At 34.5% G+C, this 22,198-nt stretch overlaps 1 pseudogene; it reads left to right on the plus strand.

The window, feature by feature from the left end:
• Positions 1–987: 987 nt before the first annotated feature.
• On the plus strand, positions 988–18,828 carry LOC139825122 (fatty acid synthase-like; annotated as a pseudogene).
• The last annotated feature ends 3,370 nt before the right edge of the window (positions 18,829–22,198 follow it).

The following is a 22,198-nucleotide window of genomic DNA, read 5'->3' on the forward strand; positions in this document are numbered from 1 at the left end:
AAAATCAACATATCATCATATCTCTCTCGAGATAGGTTATAACTGATGAAACTGGACTGACACTCTGACAGCGCGCTAAACGAACACACTTGTCTGCACTGCACTGCACTGCACTGCACTGCGATACTAACGCTGCTAGCTGCCAGTGTCGAAAAAGTGAAAGTGACGTTCTCTGTTTGTTACATGTATGTTATAATGAATGAGAGCGGTTGACGTAGAAGAAAGTATCTTAAAAAAAATTTTTGACATTTGGACTTTGCGTCGCAATATCTCCGCTCGTAGGGCACGTAGCGGAATATTATAAGAGAAACCCCCCCCTAATTGGACCCCAAGCTATCGATCAAGCCTAATTAGAACTTGATCCGTTCATCGTTATCGAGATCTCAACATCTCGTATACTCGCAACCCGTCGCGTCGCGTAAAAGAGTCACGGTGCGGTCTCGCTTCGCGTGTACTTGGCGCGAGACACTACCGTGTCTCTTGATATGCTGATCGAATCGGTAAGATCAACAATATAGAAAAGTTTGATCCAGAATTTTTCAAACATATCCACAACAGAAGCTCATACAATGGAGCCCATGGCCAGAATGGGCTTACTCGAGCATACTACGAAGCAATTATAGATGCGGGTGTTAATCCTAAAGAGTTACGAAGACTAGGACGGGTGTTTTTACAGCAATTTGTTCTTCTGAACTCAAGTCTTTTCACCTATTCTAAACCGCAGGTATTCATCACGATGTAAATAATTTATACAATATAATTAATAAAAATTTTCTGAAAGAACAGTAATTATATACCTACATGTAAAATTCTTATTGTAAATATAGAAATTTGTTTCTTTACGTAAAATATATAAAAATTATACAAGAGCAAAAGATTTTTAAGTAGCTTTAAAAATAAATATATTTTTAAATAAATATTTACTTGTATATATTAATGTAATTTTTTAATATCTTAGTACGTTTTAAAAATATGTATTATGATTAGTTGAATGGATTACCGTTGGTTGAGTGCAGCAAAGCTGTCATGGCAAAAAGAATTTCTTACTGGCTCGGCATTATTGGACCATCGTATAATATTGATACTGCATGTAGTTCAAGTAACTTTGCCATGATGGAAGCTTACAGACTGATTCGATCCGGAGAATGTGACGCGGCTATTGTCGCTACTGCTAATATATGCCTTCATCCTTATGCAAATTATCAATTTTATCGTCTAGGTATTATTATATTTTTAATACTGTTGTACAATACTGATAAATTTATTTATACTTTGTACATTTTCATCTTTATGTAATTTCGGATTTTATTATCTTGATATGTATTTTAGGTATTTTTCGTACTTTTGTTAGATAACTTAGATATTATCAAATAATCTAGAAGACTTACATCTTCTTGGACACTTCTTTTTGCTTTTTTACTTTCATTGTAAAATTATAAAACCTTTTTTGTATGTGCGAAATAAACTTATTGACTGCATTATTTTTCTGTTCGTCCAAAACAGTGCGTTCCGCACAACAAATATATATTTTATCTAAAATGAACAACATATCCGTGCCTCCTCTATATTCTGCATTTAATAAATTAATTGAATCGAAACTTGAAAATTTCATTTACTGATTGATTTTTTTTAGGGGTGCTGTCTGCTAACGGTTATTGTAAACCCTTTGACGAAGAAGGTACCGGATATATGCGCAGCGATACGATCGCAGTAGTGTATCTGCAAAACGCAAAAAATGCACGAAGAATATATGCGACCGTCATATCAGGTAAAACAAATTGCGAAGTTTTAAAGAAGAAGGTATTACCTTTCATCGTTCGAAAAACAAAAGTGCTGTTGGAAGAATTGTATGAGGAATGTGGAATCTCACCTAGTGAGTTATCTTACATGGAGGCTCATGCAACTGGTACTATAATCGGTGATCCTGTAGAAGTTATGTCCATTGACCAATCTTTATGCGCTAAAAGAAACACTCCTTTGTTAATGGGCTCGGTAAAATCGAATCTTGGACATTCCGAACCCGCCAGTGGTCTTTGCCAAATAGCAAAGGTATAATTGTAATAAAATAATTTAACATTGTCTTCGCTTGAAATGTTATTACAGCAATTATATTTATATTTTCCTATATTTTTTATAATTACAATACATACACATGTAATGATTACTACTAGCAAAAAGATATGATTTCTTAAAGTATTATTGGCGATGGAAACTGGTATAATTACGCCTACTATACACTTCAAGCGTCCGCGAAAAGAGTTGATTGCTATTATCGAAGAAAGAATAAAGATTATCACGGAACCACGGAATGGGAGGATGGTTATGTAGGTGTTAATTCCTTTGGATTTGGAGAGGCTAATTGCCACATATTGCTGAAATCGAATTCTAAACAAAAAATCAATGATGGAGCACCGAGCGATGATTTACCTAGGCTTGTAAAGGTGTCCGGACATACGGAAGAAGCAGTTGATATCTTAGATGACGTAAGCAATATTAATCGCTTATTTTATTTAGCTCTAGGATTTATTTCCGATTTTATAACATTTATCTTTCTTCTGCGATATGATACAAGTATATAACTTATTTCTGTTGTTAACTATACGCAAACTATTTCAATATTTATTTTTTACTTAAGGGATTTCTCTACTCTAGTGGTCTGCAAAATTGGTAACTTTTAAGATAATTAAGATATTTTTTAAGAACAATAAAAACTGGTATTTTTAAATATATATGTATATGTTCTTTATTAATTTAAGAATAATGATTTGGCTAATAATCGAAATTTGTCATATTTACGTACTCTTATTTGTTTTCATTTTTTTTCTTTCTTAATTTTCTCAAAAAATTATTTATTTAATTGTATTGTTATTTCTTATATTATATATTTTTATATTAGAATATAATATAGACAACTAAGATAAATATATTTAACTATATTTATTAATATTAATTTAACAACATGTTTATATAACGTTTAAAAAGATATTTTTGCATACATTCTAAAATAAATTTAAATTTGCTCGAAGAAAAAAATGTCTAAGCGCATTATTTAAATATGAAATAATAATAATATATTTTAAAAGAAATTTTTTTGTAACATAGAATAATAATATCTTCCTTCTCTTTCTTTATGTAAAATTATTCCACAAAGTATGATAAATGTTTCCTTTTACTGAATGTAGGTGCGAAGTCGATCAGTATTATATGGATGCAGAATACATATCTCTACTACACCATATTCATAGTGATAATATTGAAGGTCATCTTTATAGAGGATACATGATAACTGGGTCTAAAATACTCTCATAATACAATCAATAAAGTGGAGCGCTGCTCATATATAAAAAGGCCGATTTGTTTCATATTTTCTGGACTAGGATCTCAATGGTTTGGAATGAGTAAGTGTGTGTATGTGTGTGTGTGGTGCGCGCGCGCGTGTGCACGTGTATACATATAATGTATCTACACGTTAGGGGATTAAAAAATTTTCTTAAATTTTTTTAATTTGGCAGGTCGAGCTCTAATGAAAATTTCCAGTATTTGCCAAAGCAGTCCAGAAATGTGATAGCGTTTTGAGATCTTATGGCATATTCTTTACAGATATTTTAACAAGCGAAAACAAAATTATTTTCGACATATTATTAATTTATTTTTAGCTCTTGTTGGAACTGCAGGTAAAAAAAAATTCCTTGATTAAACTTTATAAATGTCTTATTTTGTATATTTAATTTAATATTTTGTACATATCATATATCAAATATACAATAATTAAACTTTTATTTTATTATCCTAATAATTATTTAAAACAAATGGAAAGATATTCTTTTTATACATATGTATCACAGATTAAAATGGTAGATCTTTTAACATCTATTGGTATCATTCCCGATTTTATAATCGGTCATTCCATTGGTGAGCTAATTTGTGGATATGCCAATGGATGTTTAAACGGCCGAAGAAACGATTCTGTCGGCATACTTCATCGGTTTAGCTCTTCAGGAGTCGAAAATAATTAACGGTTCCATGGCTGAAATTAATCTCAATCTTGGAACCTTAAAAGTTATGTGTCCTTCGGACATCGATATATGATATATCTTGTTACAATAGTTCTTCTAATTTTATCGTGAGCGGCCCAACAAATTCTATAAAAGCATTCTCACCAAACTGCAGGTATATTAATGCTTATAAGTAACGTAATATTTTCTGATTAATTTCTTTAAATAGTTTTTTTTTTAACAAACAATAATAATAATATTAATAATACTTACGAATTTATGCATTCTTTTAGGCTAATGGAATTTCTAGAAAAAAATTTTTTGCAGTTATATACCTTTTCATAGTCGTTACATCAAACCTGCTGCAGCTAAGTCTGAAGAATACTTGAATCGGATATTACCACAAAAAAAGTTTCGTAGTCCTAAATGGCTAACACGTCCGTTAATCACTATTCTAATTTATCTTTATTTTTATGTTCAAAATATTATACAAATCATTTGTTATTGCCGGTATTATTCGCAAAGGCGATACGTTCAATCCCAAGAGACACAATAATCCCGGGAAAAAATATTCATATCTGACGGTATATGAACATATATAAATGAGATATGAAACATATATGAACATATATAAATGAGATATGAACAGATATAAGTTTTATATGCCCATATCTCAAGCATATATAATCATATATGGTTATATATCGTCATATATGATCAGATCGTACATTATACATGACACAAGATCTGATCATATAAGTTCATATATGGTCAGACATATTATTATGTGTAGCCAGATATGACACTATACATAATCGTATCTGGCCTTACATGGTCGTATATAAAGAATGTTCGGCCATGTATTATCAGATATAATTATGTATGGCCATACATAACTGTATCGGCACTGTATATGATCATATATGACAAGACGCGATGCTGTATATGATTGTATATGTTCATATACGGCCGGAAATGATATGAAACATGATCAGATCTGTCTATATATGACCAGATTGGGATATAATGATATAAAATGTCCGGGAAAAATATTCATATCTGACAGTATATGAACATATATAAATGAGATATGAACAGATATAAGTTTTACATGCCCATGTATAGAGCATATATAATCATATATGGTTATCTATCGCCATATATGATCAGATCTTGTGTCATGTATAATGCACGATCTGATCATATATGGCGATAGATAACCATATTGATTATATATGCTCTATACATGGGGCATGTAAAACTTATATCTGTTCATATCTCATTTATATATGTTCATATACTGTCAGATATGAATATTTTTCCCGGACTTTTATATCCGCGAACAAAATGTCCAGGAAAAATATTCATATTTGACAGTATATGAACATGTATAAATGAGATATGAACAGATATAAGTTTTACATACCCATATATAGAGCATATATAATCATGTATGAACCTATATAGTCATATAATATTATATATGATCAGATCAGATATTGCATCTCAAAGTATTCAATAGATGGCATTCGATGGGGATCTGTTTCTCGTATTTAAAATTTGACAAACAGTGTTATAAGAACGGTATCAAAAGACACGACACTGTCTCGCACTATAGAGCGGCACAATTTTGTATTAGTTGTATCGTAGAGTCTACTTTTATAATAAAGTTGCACACTCTTAAAAAATAACTTTTGAAAATATATAACAATTTTCTGAAACTTACTTAAATATATATGTTCATACCTGATAAATATATAGTTCGTACCTGATCATACCTGATCAGATATTAACATATACAATAATACCAGATCATATATCCTCAGATCTGGCCAATTTCCATATCTGACCATATATGGCCATTCATATATGATCATATATGATCAGATATGAATATTTTTTCCCGGGATGATTGAAATACTGTCTCAGAATATTCTTCAGTATATTTCAAAGGATTCTTTATATCCTATGGTAACAAATGTAGCGTTACATGAATGTATGAAAAGTCATAGTTGTGACATATTTTTAGAAACAATTGGAAAATGCAGAAAAACAATGCAGGCTTACAGCCGCAAATAGCAAATCTCTATCCGACAGTAGAATTTCCTGTAAACCGCGGAACACCGATGATTTCTCCTCATAAGGTATAGTAAGCATGTTTTAAGTACGCGAATACAAGTAGATATCATAAATCGCCGAATAATGAAAATTATCATGAATTTTAAAACATTTAGATGAATTAGATAAAAAACATGATAAAATATAAGTATTAACAAACAAATAATATTGGATTAGTTTTTTTCATATTTTTGTCCACTAATTTTTTTTATATTAAAACTTGGTTCTTGTTTGTTGGAAAACTAAAATTGTTATCTATATTATATCATAGAGCCATACCTATAGTTTGAAGATTTTATTGTTCTGCTTATTCCAGGGATAAATATACCTTAATTGTCTCATACCTATGCAAAAATCGAAGAATGGTGGAATTTTATAGAATTAGTATTTAAATATCGATCATGTCAAGTGACTAACAAATAAAATACTATTTATTTATACCTGCATTATATATATGAGGAGCTTTAATGACGTTTTTTGCAGATGGAATCATACCGAAGATTTCTATGTAATGAAACATAGTGCGGCAAAGTAATTAAAAAAAGAGAAATGATTGTCAGTATCAATATAGCTGATGAGGAATTCATGTATTTAACGGGCCATGTCGTTAATAAAAAAAATTTATTTCCTGCTACGGGGTATTTCTTCTATATTTGGGAGATGATGGCATTGTTAAAGATGAAAGAGTATTATACTAATATACCAATGTATTTGAAGACGTTAATTTTATTCGTGCTACAGTGTTATCACAACAAAATGAGATTGAATTTACTTTCTCGATCCAAGAAGGTAATGTTATACTTATTTAATTATATTAAATAATTATTTTCTTTCCTGAATATTAGATTTTAAGATTTATGCACATTTTAAGATGTAATATTTAAAATGTAAGAAATATATAGATGAGAATAAACCGAATGTATTAGAATTATTTTTACGAGTCAATTGCTTTTGTAAGGTATCATGTAATTTAAAAAAAAAATTATACCCACATATCTAGGTAACAACAGGTTTGAAATAATCGAAGGAGACAGTGTTGTTGTTACTGGAACAGTACGCATTCCAACTAATATTGAAAATGAAAAAATATCTGCTAATCTTGCTGAATATATCGATGATGAGGAAAAAATGAATACAAAAGACATCTATAAGGAATTAAGACTTCGCGGTTATCAATATACCGGTGTATTTCGTGGATTGAAAAGCGCATCGGTTACGGGATCAAACGGCTATATCACCTGGACGTGTAACTGGGTAGGATTTATGGACAACATGTTACAAATGATGATTTTAGGACAGAGTTCAAGAAGCCTCTTGGTTCCAACAAGAATACGCAAACTGACAATTGATCCGAAATCACATACGGATAACTCAGGATTATCCAATTGGAGAAAGACGTAAGTGTGATTCAGTTCAAAAGCAATTGCACGAAATATCAATTTTAATTCTAATTATTTATACTACATTACAGAATTCTTTGTTCGTCATTACAAGTCTCTAGATACTATAATATCTGGAGGAATAGAATTGTGGCATTATGGCTACACCTATATCTCGCCGACAAAAAGTAGTTAATACCGTCTTGAAGAATACAAATTTGTTGCTCATCGTGATTTAGGAACTATGTCGTTGCAAGATGCAGTAAGAATGTCGGTGCACATTGCACTTGAATGTTACAATGTGACAAGTGTTAAAATTATCGAATTGTCAATGACGTGACAATGTGACACCAGAAGATTTAAATTCTCCACTTGTTAGTAAAATCTTAAATAATTTACCGCAGATTCGCCATCACATCAGACTCGCGACGACTCACGAGAGATTTCCAAATATCTCTTTGCCCAACAACGTTTCTACAACGGAGATAACTAAGTTGTCGAAAGACGAGAATTGTTTAATGATCTTTGGTTTCGATATTTTGACAAAAATAGCAAGACATTATACGAACAACTGCTGTCTCTGTTAATGCCTCAGGCTTTTTACTAACTCTGGAAAAATCTGATGCGGTCTACGATTATTCATGCCTGAAAGCATATGAGCTGGATGTCATATTGGAGAAACAGATAAATGAAAAGACGCTTTTAACTATTAAGAAAAACGCAAATATTGCGAAAAAACCAGCGGATTGTACATGTAAACAATTATGAGTTTACATGGGTAGATAAACTAAAATCAATCATGAGTGTGCAAAACGAGGGCTAGTGTAGATACGGAGACAATTCTCGTCGCGGAAGATTTCAAATCCGGGCTACTCGGTCTTATTATTGTTTGAAAGAGAATCAGGCGGCGAAATAATTAAAGGCGTATTTATTCAAGATGATAAAGCTCCTGCTTTTCTTTGCAAGAGCCATTGTACATGAAACAGCTGCAATTGAATCTACCTATCAATGTCTTACGTTCCGGTAACGTTTGGGGATCATACAGACATTTTCCATTACCATCGTTGAAACCAAACCTCGTACAGTGTGCTTACGTTAAACAGATGGTACGTCAAGGAGTATAATACTGTGCTAAATTTTATTATAAATAATTATGTTTATTTATATGACAGGTACAAGGGAATCTGACTACTCTTTGCTGGATACAGAAGAGAATGCCTTTCTCCATTAAAACGTGAGGATCTCGTTAATGTAATTTATGCTCAATTTCAAAGATATTTTGTTGGCTACTGGTAAAATCGCCGTCGAGTCTATCACATTATTTGAATACGATTATAATCATTTTAATTGGTTTTAGAATTTGTTGGAATTGATATGAGTGCATGGACGAAGAATAATGGGAATGTGCTCATACGGGTAAAATTATGAACGTTTTACTATCAATACTCAATGAAGAAAATTATTTACATTAAATATATGTTACGTACGGAAATTTTATATTTTCCGACGACGCACGTTAAAAGTTTTGAACGCTTAGACGACGCACGCCAGGCTCGGAATTCCGAGGAAACGGCCGGGTTAGTGTAAATGTTTAGATTATCTTATCGGAGTCCGTTGAAGGGCTGGGGGCCAGATGGGCCCAAAAACTACGCTTCTAGAATGTTCTAGAAGCTTCTAGAATACCTCCCCCTTAAGACGCGTAGGAAAAAGGACCTCTATTAAGCTGGACCCCCCACCAGCGCAAATCAAGTTCGCACTCGGTCAAAAATTTTGTGCTATTTAGGTGCTAATTAAGTGCCCTAGTCCGAATTTTGGTGCTTAAACCGTTTAGCAGGAAATTGCGTAAAAAATGGGGGGTCCAGCTTGCCATAAAGCTGGACCCCCCCATAATCAGAAAATGGTCCTACAGAGAAGATAAGTACACTATAATTTAGTGCTAATTAAGTGCTCTAAAAAAACGATAAAATATTGACAAATTATAACATTTATTTAAATATACCACTATATATTGAACACAGTACCGTCGCGGTCGACACAAACATTTAAAAAGGTTGCTGCATGAATATATTCGTTACTAAAATGATCGAAAACATATATTTCCCAAATCTGAGTTCATTGCTAACAGTAAAACAATTACAATAATTAACTTAGACCAGCCGTTGGCGCTGAGCACCAAGTTCCGTCATCTGATCGTATACGAATTAATTGCTCGCATGATTATAGTATTAAAATAATTCTCAGACATTGTACTTTAAAAAAATTACACGATTTGAATTTAGTGTTAGCTGCTTAGTGTTGAAATTAATTAATTAATCAATGGAGCGCGCGCTTCGCGGATAAACTAATTAATTTCAACGCTATACAACTAGCACTAAATTCGAGTCGTGGTACTTTCTTAAAGTACAATGTCTCAGGATTATTTTAAGACCATAATCACGCGAGCACCTAATTCTTTGACGATTCTGTAACGAACTTAGAGCGCGGCGCGCGCGCGCTCCATGAGTTATTAATTGATTTCAACCTTTGCAGCTAGCACTAAATTCGAATCGTGATATTTTCTTAAAGTACAATGTCTCAGGATTATTTTGGGACCAAAAACACGCAAGCACCTAATTCTTTGACGATTCTGTAACAAACTTTAAAGCGCGGCGCGCGCGCTCCATGAGTTATTAATTGATTTCAACCCTTGCAGCTAGCACTAAATTCGAATCGTGATATTTTTCTTAAAGTACAATGTCTCAGGATTATTTTGGGACCAAAAACACGCGAGCACCTAATTCTTTAACGATGCAGTAAACGAATTGAAGAGCGCTGCGCGCGCGCTCCATGAGTTAATTAATTGATTTCAACCCTTTGCAGCTAGCACTAAATTCGAATCTTGATATTTTCTTAAAGTACAATGTCTCAGGATTATTTTAAGACCATAATCACGCGAGCACCTAATTCTTTGACGATTCTGTAACGTACTTTAGAGCGCGGGCGCGCGCGTTTCATGAGTTATTAATTGATTTCAACCCTTTGCAGTTAGCACTAAATTCGAATCGTAATATTTTCTTAAAGTACAATGTCTCAGGATTATTTTGGGACCAAAAACACGCGAGCACCTAATTTTTTTACGATACAGTAACGAGTTATAGAGCGCGGCGCGCGCGCTCCATGAGTTAATTAATTGATTTCAACCCTTTGCAGCTAACACTAAATTCGAATCGTGATATTTTGTTAAAGTACAAATGTTTCAGGATTATTTTAAGATCATAATCACGCAAGCACCTAATTCTTTGACGATCCGTAACGAATTATAGGAGCGCGGCGCGCGCGCGCTCCATGGATAAATTAATTAATTCAACGCTATGCATCGTCAAAGAATTAGGTGCTCGCGTGATTATGGTTCCAAATAATCCTGAGACATTGTACTTTAAGAAAATATCACGATTTGAATTTAGTGCTAGCTGCAAAGGGTTGAAATCAATTAATTAACTCATGGAGCGCGCGCGCCGCGCTCTAAAGTTCGTTACAGAATCGTCAAAGAATTAGGTGCCTGCGTGATTATGGTCTTAAAATAATCCTGAGACATTGTACTTTAAGAAAGTACGACGACTCGAATTTAGTGCTAGTTGTATAGCGTTGAAATTAATTAGTTTATCCGCGAAGCGCGCGCTCCATTGATTAATTGATTAATTTCAACACTAAGCAGCTAACACTAAATTTGAATCGTGTAATTCTTTTAAAGTACAATGTCTGAGAATTATTTTAATACTACAATCGAGCAACTAATTCGTAGACGATCAGATGACGGAACTTAGTGCTCAGCGCCAACGGCTGGTCTAAGTTAATTATTGTAATTGTTTTACTGTTAGCAATGAACTCAGATTCAAGAAATATATGTTTTCGATCATTTTAGTAACGAATATATTCATGCAGCAATTTTTTAAGTGTTTGTGTCGACCGCGACGGTACTGTGTTCAATATGTAGTGGTATATTTAAATAAATGTTATAATCTGTCAATATTTTATCGTTTTTTTAGAGCACTTAATTAGCACTTAATTAGCACTAAATTATAGTGTACCTATCTTTTCTGTAGGACCATTTTCTGATATGGGGGTGTCCAGCTTTATGGCAAGCTGGACCCCCCATTTTTTACGCGATTTCCTGCTAAACGGTTCGAGCACCAAAATTTGGACTAGTGCACTTAATTAGCACCTAAATAGCACTAAATTTTTGACCTAGTGCGAACTTGATTTGCGCTGGTGGGGGGTCTAGCTTAATAGAGGTGGAAAAAGGCGGGAATCTCGCGCGGGAGATTCCCGTCTTTTTCGGGTATAAATAGGGCGGAAAAAAAAAACGCCGCGGAAAGCAGATAAGTTTTAACTTCGGTCTTGACTAGACGTAATTCTCAGACTCTCTCCTAACCTTATTCGATCCTACGTTCCGCTATACGCTAAGTTCGAGCATTCGCGCTCAATTCTGGGACTTAGTCCCTACACTCTCATACCTTATAAGACCGCGCTTCACGCACAAATTGTATTGATATTTCTAGAATAAAGGTAATATAAGTTTAAAAAGGAACAAGTGTAAAAATCTGGAATCTTATTTCGTATTTTAATCAATAAATCGATCACTTCTAAGATTCGACTCGCAGTTGTCGCTGACAAGCGTGGCGATCTGTGCTGGGCGCTGACGAAGAGTGTGGCGATCCAGTACTTTCGCTGCCGAAAGCGTGGCGATTACGGGGTTGATTCTTGGGAGTTGTAATAATCACTGTCACTTCTGGGATTCCGACTCGCAGTTTCCGCCGACAAAACGTGGCGATCTGTGCTGGGGCGCTGACGAAGAGTGTGGCGATCCGGTACTTTCGCTGCCGAAACCGTGGCGATTACGGAGTTGGTTTCCAGAAAAAGACAATAATCTCGATAAATTCCCGAAAGTGATTTTGACCTCTACGCTGACGATCTGAGCGCTGACGAAGAGTGTGGCGAGCAGAGGGTGTGGCGGATTGGTTTTAGAGCGCTGCCGAAGAGTGTGGCGAGCTTAAAATTCATTTTCGTGAACGCGGCTGAATGACAAAGAAAGGAGGTAGGCGCGTTCGAATTAAACGAATCAGATTCCAGATCAAACAAGCAGTCATTTCTAATCAAGATCCTCTCCCCTTCCTCCAACAATTGCAACAAACTAGAAAACGCACCTCCCTTTAAACTAATCCTGTCGATTTTCGACGTTGATTATCCTAATTATAACCAAATAAATAAAGCTGATCCTCGTTACCATACGTATAAACTCAGATATCTTTTCGGTCCCGAATAATAAATATAATAATAATATCCTTCACACGACTTGTCCAAATCCCTGGTAAATTGCTTAAATGCATTGACCAAAAAGCGGACGAACAATAACAGTCAGAACGTGACATATAGATATAGTAGTATTAATTTAATATTTAATATAGTTTCAATTTTATCGGCTTAAATTTGAACTTGAGTATAAAAGTATGCTTCAGATAAAGTACAAAATAAAAAAAAACCCTTTACAACACTTATATACTACTTCTGTATAATATATTTTATATTAGTAAGTAGTTACAACTTTTTTACGGGACATGTACAAATTACATACTTTCAAACATTATTACGTTCAGAGGTATGACGAACATTTGCGTGACTGAAAAATATTTCAGTTGGGTCATACCAGATAAATGGACATTGGAAGACGCAGCAACGGTTCCGTGTGTGTACAGCACGTGCTGCTATAATGCTTTGTATATAAAGGGTAACATGAAAAAAGGAAACAAAGTGTTGATCCATTCTGGTACTGGAGGCATTGGTCAAGCTGCGATTCATCTTGCGCTTCACGAAGGTTGCGAAGTGTTTACGACAGTTGGAACTGACGAGAAACGCCAATTTATAAGAGAAACGTTTCCCTTATTCCCGAAGATCATATTGGAAACTCTCGAGATACAAGCTTTGAACAAATGATTATGCAGCGTACAGGAGGTCGTGGAGTGGATATCGTATTGAATTCCTTAGCCGAAGAGAAATTGCAAGCATCTGTTCGCTGTTTAGCAAATGGTGGTCGTTTTCTAAAAATTGGAAAATTTGATATGATTTCCAATAATCCATTGAACTCGTCTATTTCTCCAAGGGTATCAGTTTTTATGGTATTTTGTTAGATAAATTAATTTATTCAAATGCAGAACAAAAGTCAAGATTATGGAAAGGAATAACTCAATAACAGAAGGTTTAGAAAATGGTGCTATTAAACCGCTATGTAGAAAAGTCTTTGAGAGAAATGAAATAGAATCTGCTTTTAGACATATGGCTGCTGGAAAACATATTGGCAAGGTATAATTATTTCTTAATACGCAGAAGTATGTAATTAATTATGTTATTAAATATTTTTTCAAGTTATATTAGAAAGATTCTTTTTTTAATTAATGCTGTATAAAGATCGTAACAAAATACAAATTTACTTAAATAATTTTTTATTAAATAGCATTTTTTATTTATATAAATGAGTACATTAATTATTTGTTTTTTTTTGGCAATTAAGAGTACATTAACATAGTTTTTTATCTGATGCATTATGAAAAAATGTAATTTCTTGTACTAATAAAATTAAATCATGAAAAGTGTTAGAATTAATAAAAAAATTAATGATAAAATGCAAAATAACACATATAATAAAATGTAAATAAAAATTTCGTTTTTAGACATTTTTGCTTCGTAATAATTATTGTATTTTAACTGATTGTTTGTAGTAATACTAAAAGTTCGAAAAGAAAATGAGCCTTGGATGCTCCTCTACTTGCTCACCCGCAATATTATTGCTTGGAACATAAATGTTACGTCATTTTAGGCGGACGCACACTAGGCGGTTTGGTTTAGAGCTAACAAATTGGTTAATTTTTCGAGGTGCAAAAAATCTAATACTGACATCACGAAATGGGATTAGAACTGGTTATCAGCAATCAAGAGTAAAGCTATGGCGATCTTACGGTGTAGATGTACAGATCGTTACAGTCGATAATAATTGAAACATGAAGATTGTGAATCTATATTAAAATTTGCTGAGGGAAAGAGCACCAGTGGACGCTATAAATATATCAGAGTTCACAAAGAGGAAGAGCCTGTGGATGCTCCACTACTCGCTCATCCACGTTATCATTGTCTGGATCATAAATGCTACGTTATTTTGGGTGGACTTGGCGGATTTGGTTTAGAACTAGCAGATTGGTTGACTCTGCGAGGTGCAAAAAATCTGGTATTAACATCACGAACCGGGATTAGAACAGGTTATCAGCAATCAAGAGTAAAGCTCTGGCGATCTTACGGTGTGGATGTACAGATCGTTACAGTCGATAATAATTTGAAACATGAAGATTGTGAATCCCTATTAAAATTTGCTGAAGAAAGAGCACCAGTGGATGCCATATTTAATCTTGCAGTTGTTTTAAAAGATTGTATATTTCGAAATCAATTACCGCCAACGTTCGAGGACTCATTCAAATCAAAAGCATGGATGACGAAAAAAATGGACGAATTATCGAGGAAAATCTGTCCACAGCTTCGACATTTTGTCGTTTTTTTTTTTTTTTTCCTCCGTCTCGTGTGGAAGAGGAAACGCAAGTCAGACAAATTATGGGATGGCTAATTCCGTTAATGGAGAGAATCTGTGAAAAGAGGATGGAAGAAGGATACACGGTTTAGCGATACAGTGGGGTGCCATTGGTGACGTTGGACTCGTTTATTGGAGGTACATTGCAACAATGAATAATCTCTTGTTTGAAATACGTTAGAAGTATTCTTGCTCCAAGACCACCCTGTCGTAAGCAGTATGGGTGTTGCTGAAAAGCAAATATTGGCGGATCAATGAATATTTATGATACAATTAGTCATATCATGGGTAACAATTTTATAAAACGTTAGTGTAAAAAATGTCTTAAATATTTACAATTTTTATCACAAAGTAAGTTTTAAATTTTTATATCGTATTTACATATATCGAATGGTTCGTTATTTTTCTCGTGTGAGTATAATTAAATAACACACATTGGTTGTTCACGTTGGAACGATTTTAGCAACATTAGAATAATTAAATGTTTTCTTACCTAGTTTGAAACTTACAAAAATTGTTACGTTTTTTATAGTTATTTTATCTCTACAATTATTTTTTAAGAAACGCGGTATAAAAGAGTTTTCGTAAAAAAATTATAAGTTTATTATTTTTATATTAATAATGAAAATAATTTAAAAGTTTTTTTTGGGCCTCAAGTTTTCTAGAAAAATTAGAAAATTAATTTTTTCATTAAACTAATAACTTATTTTCAATTAATTGATAACTGATTATATACTTATTACCTACATATTTTATTTTATAGAAGAAGAGAAGTTAATAAGAAATATACTCTTTTTTAAATTTTTATTTACTTGTCAAAAGATCTTTTTTAGTAGCATATATGTATATCATACCTTATATGTTCACTAATTTTCCTTTACTGCTGGAAGACAGTATCACCAAAATTTAAAAACTTTATAGATGTTCTATTATTACGTCCAAGTATCTGTGTAAGAGCACAATTCTTTTATTGGTTTAAAAGTTATTTGATTTTTTGTTGCATTGATTCTTATGGTATCTCGGGATTGGCTGTACCAATCTGATTTGGATTGGTCGCAATCGAAAGCTTGTATCGACATTATATTTAAAAATATCGTTAGATTTTTTTATTGCGGCTTTAGTTTCTGAAATATTTTAATCGAAAGTTTGTTGACGTATGAATTTTTTTCTTATTCTTATAATTTGATGAGGAAGTAGTGTTACAAATTAAATCAAATTTTTTATATATGCTAATGAAACTCTAATAAATATTCGTAAAGCTCATTTGGATCCACGTACTCGTTTAAAAGTTATTTACTTAAAACTGCAGTAAAACATGGTCAATACGCTGTATAAGTCATTTTAGTTTATAAAACTTGATAACAACGCAGTGATACAGTAGGTACACAGATGCATTGAAAGTGTTTACGGTCCGATTCAGTATCGAAATTTTAGGTTAAAAAAATAAAAAGTACATAATTAATAGCAATTAAATCGTTAAGAATCATGTTATTTTACGATGGTTGAACTTCTTATATAATATAAATTATTTATTTTACATTTCAGACGATTTAAACCTAAGAAATCTGCAGTTTTTAAATAAAAGCATTTTTTGCTGGTATTGTACCGTCCAAACATCCTTAAACTGTTCCTCCTTGATATCTTTCAAAGTCTTTTAGCTTCTCACATTATTAAATCTTACAATTTTTAAAAGTTTAAATAAACTGTATACTAATTTGCGTTAATTAAGAAATAATTAACAATACAGTACAATAACAATTATAAAGCATTTGTACTGCAATAACTGATTGCATATACATATAAAAATAGTAACAATTTGAAACTTACATTAGAGTCTTTGTTGGTATGAGATTTTAGGAAACATTAAATAGAATGTGACATAAAACTTATTTATAAATAAATAGTCTTCTTACTGTACTTTAAAATAGGATTGAAGAACATAAACGCAGTGCCGCAAAACGTGCCATTGGCGGAAATGGGTATGGATTCGATGATGGCAGTTGAAATTAAGCAAACGTTAGAAAGAGAGTTCGACATTTCTTTGACAGCACAAGATATTAGAACTCTAAGTTTTGCTAAACTTAGACAGATGACAATTACAGCCGAACAAGGAAAGATACACGACATAAATAAAATTGATACAAGTAATTTGGAAGGTTTGGACATGCTAATTCAAAGAATAAAGGATTCAGACTTGGTTCCAGATATTCTTGTAGAACTTGGTACAAAGAAAGAAATTGATTAAGGCAATATATTTCTCTTACCGGGAATCGAAGGATGTTCAAGTGTATATAAATCTATAGCATCAGAAATTAAATCTTTGGCAACGTGTTTGCAACATGGTGTACTTAATATTCCCGACGGAAGTCGTTCAGTGATGAAGACAGCCGCTTATTTGATGCCTGTAATAGAAGTTTTATTAACATTTCTATAATATTTTGATTATTTTTTAAATAATTTATGTATATAAGTAATATATAACAATTACAAGTTTTTCATATATTACTATAGCTTATATATACATTAATATTTATTTTCTTAGCACATATTGAAGAAAATTAAAGACCAAAAAGAATTTTTAATAGTGGGTTATTCATTTGGATGCTTAATTGCCATTGAATTAGCAAGATTATTGGAAACTAATAATTTATCAGGACGGTTAATATTAATAGACGGAGCTCCTGACCAAATGAAATTTTGGGCTAATCAATATTTGGTCTGTACTTCACAAGAAGAGTTACAAAATATAGTATTACTTGGTTTATTGGAAATATATACCACAATTAGCAAAAAAATGGTTAGTATATTATAAAGAGCGCACTTACATTTTTTATTGTAAACATTTTTCATATTAATATTTAACTTTATATAAATTTAATTAAAATAACGACACACACATAAAATATTTCATTATAACGTGAACATTCTTTAAGAATTTGTATATGAAGTTTGAAATAGTAAAACAAGAATGTTTATCTTATCTCATTTTGTGTTTGAATGTAAAAAATCTAGACTAAGATTTAAATTAAAAGATACTTTTACATACGGTGAATAAGTAAAATTAATAATACATTTATAACATACATTTATAATACACAATTATAATGATAATATTTATTATTTAAAGATACATAAAGTGAGGATTAAATAATAATAATTTGGAGATAGAATGAATGGATGTTAATAATAATTATAGAAGATAATTTGAGATTTTAGTACCTCAAGTTTAGTAACCCAATAATTTCTTTTACTAATGATGAAACACAGATGTTATTTTTAATTTAGCATGTTTTATTCTTATTAATCGTACAATCATACAAAATGCAAATATTGTTATTTACAGCTTGCGTTAGAGCTGAACAAATATAATACATGGGAAGAGAAGTTAAAAATATTTCATGCTTACTTCCCGAAGGAGTTAAATGTATTGAGCATCGAAAATTAAAAACTTGTATGTTTGACAGTTTACAATAATCATATAATCGCTATACAGGATTATAATATATCTTCATTACTTCGCCTTAAATCACCTATAACATTACTAAAACCCACATTTCCAATTGCCTCTTTTACTGAAGAAGATTATGGTCTACATAAGGTATTATAATAATTTGAAAAGAAATTTTTTAAAATTAAACTCAGATTTTTAAAGTAACAAAAAAACTTACTTTAGATTACCGACGGTAAAGTACAAATTATTATGTGGAAGGTACTCATGTCACAATGATGGACAACGTCAAAATTATATCAACTATTAATGAAGAAGCTTAATAATATAATACAATAAATATATAATTTATTAGGAGACGTTATAATATATTTTTTTAAATATATTTTATTAAAATATTATACATAATATAATACAATATAGATACACATTACTATACGTTTAATTGGTAATTATTCAGAATAGGGGTTTTTTCCGAATTTTGAAATTTTTTTGCGGCTCTCTTGATAAAATCTTTGTTGTGACTCCGATAGTGATAAGCAATTGGGGGAGCCCGAAGAATATGTAACCTACCTATTTTTTTCAGCACAAACAAGCTGAAAACCTATTGTGCTGAACATAGATATTCACAGGTGTGCATCACGTTAAAGCAGAGAATAGTTGGTATATTAAAAATGTTAGGACGGGCAGGTCAGGGATGATGAAAATTAACCGGTTAGGATTAATGAACTGGATCTTTTATTATAACACGTGTACACTCGAGAATGTTCGAGACGGAAGAAGAAGAAGCTAACGTACATACGTGGCAACGAACAAAAATGAAGTGAAGTTTTTGGAACGCTGTAGAAGACAGCGTCATCTAAAGTAACTAGAGAAAAAGACGATAGCGCCATCACAATCCGGCAGCGCTACTGTTAGCCATGGTAAAAGGTTTATAGAGAGTAACGAGGGCGCGAATTGTTCAATCTCTAACACCCTCCCTCAAGTTGCGCCCGGGAATAATCGATGGGTTGAAGTCCCAGGCCTGATATACATCTCGAATGTCTAACTCCAGATAAGGCTTTAGTGAGAATGTCGGCGATCATCTCCTCCGTAGGAAGATATACAAGCTTCAATGCGCGTTCATTTATCGCCTGACAAATGAAGTGGTGTCTGATATCTATGTGCTTGGACCTGGAATGAAACACAGGGTTTTCAGCCAACAGTCCAGCACTACGGTTGTCATTGTAGATTACAGCGTCCGCGAGATCCGCACGTCCGAGTTCCTTGAGAAAGTTGGTAAGGTACATGGTCTCCTTGGTAGCGTCGGCTATAGCCATATATTCGGCCTCTGTGGATGATAGAGCAACCGTCCTCTGCTTGCGTGATTCCCACGTTATAGCGCCTCCGCTGAGTGTAAAAATGTAACCGGTGTAGGAACGTTTGTCAATGGAACAATTGCCCCAGTCGGCGTCCGCAAAGCCTCGCAACGGTTGATTATCCTTGTGAAAGACCAATTCGTAGTCGGAAGTCCTCTGAAGGTATCGGAGCACGCGTTTGGCAGCAGCCCAATGCTCGCTATTGTGACATGAGTTGAACTGACTAAGAGCACTAACAGCGTGTGCGATGTCGTGGCGTGTTCCCACGGCAACATACATCAGGGCCCCGATTAGCTCTTGATACGGGTGATCTTCGGTGTTGTCCTTTCCAGCGTCTGTGCTCTTCGTCAGCTTGACGCCTAAGGCGATGGGAGTGTTGACGGGCTTACAATCGCCCATCCCAAAACGTTTGAGAACCTCTTTGACGTAACCTCGTTGACCAAGATGAATGCTCTCCCCGTCGCGCCGAATCTCGATACCGAGACAGTATTTGGCGGTGTCAAGATCTTTAACCTTGAACAGTCTGGCGAGCTCTCTCTTGATTCGATTTTCCATATTTCGATCGTTGAAGACAATCAGGATGTCGTCAACATATACGAGTACAAAAGTAAGTTTTCCCTTGTCGACATAAACACATGGGTCCGCGTTGGTAGGAGTCAACCCCATGCTGCAAAGTGCCTTGTCGAGCTCCGCGTACCATTGCCGTCCGGCCTGACGCAGGCCGTAGAGAGCCTTCTTTAACTTGCATACCCTATCCGGGCCTTTGATGTCCCTCAGCATGGCGTGAACTCGCTTCAGAATCTCAGGATCCTGTTCTTGATGGGCCATCCTCTCCAAAGTTGGCTGCAACAAATCCGGCAATTCCATGTATATATCGGTATCGATTTTTCCGTTCAAATACGCGGTCTCAATGTCTAGTTGGGAAACCGTCAAGTCGAATTTTGCAGCCATGCCGCAATGCCATCAGCAGTCGAAGCGAACCTAGGCGGGCGACCGGAGCGTAAGTCCCGAAAAAGTCGATGCCAGGGCGTTGAGCGTATTCCTTCGCGACCACGCGTGCTTTTCTTCGATTCAGGACTCCGTTGGCGTCGAATTTATTTCTCAAAACCGTGCGACATTTAATGACCTTTCCATTCTTAGGTCTCGACACGATATCGAAAGTATCGTTGAGGACTAAACTTCTGATTTCTGAATACACCGCGTCGAACCATTCATCCTATTCGGTCCGGATATCGCCTCGCGAAAAGGGATTTCGCATGCATTGAATGCGAATTCGGCATCTTCCCACGTCTCATCTTCGCTTGACTCGACCTGATTTCCTGCTTCCCGTGGTTCGGCGACGGCAGACACCATGTTATATCCCTTGGCGGGTCGACCCGGTTTGCTCGTCAATATTTTGCGCGGTCTACCGGGACCACGTCGTAATTCGTCGTCTGCTGGATCCGGTTCCTCTTAGTCAGCATCGTTCGCAGCGTTAATTGGCGGGTTCTCATCGTGACCGCCCCAATCTGGCTCCTCATCGTTCGGTAGAACCCCCGCGTCAGGGTGTGTGTTTCCGCTAATTTCAGTCTCACCGCTCGTCCCTGGGCTCTGCTGATTATCTGAAACAGAAAAAAGGTTGCCCGAGGATCCATGGACAGGATCTTGCTGGCCCTTCCTGGTCTGGAGCTCGTTGAAGAACTTGACATCTCGCGTCACATGAATCTTCATCTCAGACGGCACCCAAACGCGATAGGCCTTGGACGTTTCGGAATATCCAACGAGAGTTCCTTTAATTCCTCTTGGCGAAAACTTGCCTTTGTCAGGAGATTTGTCTAGGATGTACACCTTGACTCCAAATTTCTGTAGGTATTTAAGGCTGGGGTGCCTGCCCGTCCACACCTCGAAGGGTGTCTTCGTACCGAGAATTTTTGTCGGGCACCGATTTCTCACGTGATTGGCGGTTGCAACAGCTTCGTCCCAAAAAGATGTCGGGAGTCCGGATTCCGTCAACATGCAGCGAGCAGACTCGACGAGTGTCCTATTCTTCCGCTCGGCTACACCGTTTTGTGCGGGTGTATATGAAGTCGTTAACCGTCGTTGAATTCCAGCCTCCGCCAGTATTTTATCCATAGTTGCGTTGCAAAATTCCTTCCCGTTATCTGACTGCAGTGCTTTAATTTTCTTACCGGTTTGCGTCTCTGCATAATTTTTATACTCCAGAAACTTGGGTGTCACCTCGAATTTGTTTTTCAAAAATAAATCACGGTCCAGCGGCTATGGTCGTCGGTAATGTGAGAAAATATCGGGCG

The sequence above is a fragment of the Temnothorax longispinosus genome, unplaced genomic scaffold, assembly GCF_030848805.1.
Source record: "Temnothorax longispinosus isolate EJ_2023e unplaced genomic scaffold, Tlon_JGU_v1 HiC_scaffold_98, whole genome shotgun sequence".
Classification (NCBI taxonomy): Eukaryota; Metazoa; Arthropoda; class Insecta; order Hymenoptera; family Formicidae; genus Temnothorax; species Temnothorax longispinosus.